This window comes from Galeopterus variegatus, unplaced genomic scaffold, assembly GCF_000696425.1.
Source record: "Galeopterus variegatus unplaced genomic scaffold, G_variegatus-3.0.2 Scaffold12295, whole genome shotgun sequence".
NCBI lineage: Eukaryota > Metazoa > Chordata > Mammalia > Dermoptera > Cynocephalidae > Galeopterus > Galeopterus variegatus.
Window position 1 is genome coordinate 12,844 of NW_007738406.1, and position 1,274 is coordinate 14,117.

Genomic DNA, 1,274 nt, shown 5'->3' on the forward strand with positions numbered 1-1,274 from the left:
TTCAATATGTGTCCTACGACTGGCTTATTTAACCTAGCATGATGTCCTCAAAATTCATCAAGTTGTCACATATGGCAGGATTTCTTATTTCTAAGGCCAAATAATCTTTTATTCCATGTATAAAAGGGTACTTCAAAAACTTTGCAAAAAATAGAATTAAAAGATAATACAAATCTTTCCATGAACTTTTTGAATTCCCCTATACACTACATTTTCTCTATTCATTCACCCATTGATAGACATTCATAGACATTTAGTTTGCTTCCATATTTTGGCTATTGTGAATAATGATGCAGTTAACATGGGAGTGCAAATATATCTTCAAGTTAGTTTTAATTCTTTTGAATAAATACTCAGAATGAAATTGTTGAATCATACGGTAGTTGTATTTTTAATTTTTGTAGAAACTTCCATACACTTTCATATAGTAGCTGCATCATTTTACATTTTCACCAACAGTGTCAAAGAACATGATAAAGCAGGGAAATATTGCTCACACAAAAGAATAAATAAATCTTCAGAAATTGACACTAAAAAAAAGACATACATGAATATTCTGACAAAGAACTCAAAATAACCATCATAAAGATGCTCTACTAGCTCAGGAAAACAATGCATGCTCAAAATTTAAATTCAAGAAAGAGGAAATATTTATAAAAAATAAATTTTGGTACTGAAGAATACAATAACCAAAAATTACCAGAGAGGTTCGACTGCATGAGTGATCAGACATAAGAAAGAATTAGCAAATTCAAAGACAGGTCATTTGAAATTTTCCAGCCAGAAAAAAAAAAAAAAAAGAAGAAAGCAAAAAATAAGTATGTGAAGAAAGCTTGACGGACTTAGGGGTTTCAAGTGAAACTAAAAAAGTACATTATGGAAGTCTCAGAAGGACAAGAGAGAAAGAAAGGGGGAGAGAGCTTATTTTAAAAAATAAAGCCAAAATCATACTAAGTCTGGTGAAGGAAATGAACATACAGATTTATGAAGCATGAACTTCTCCACATAAATTGAAACTAAATAAGGCATATTTTTATTCCCAGCACTTATACTCTACTGTTAGTTAGGTGAAGGAGCTGCTTAGAAAATGACAACTATGTAAATTAAAGTAAATAAAATATCAGAAATTGATTAATTCTGTTTCAAAAATAAGACAATGGTATGCAGTGTCTGGAGATGTAAGTCTACTTAATGTAAGTTGATAAGAGAAAGTCTCTGGGTTATTATCTAGATGCACTCTAAATAATGAAGACATAGCTATATGACCAACTGCG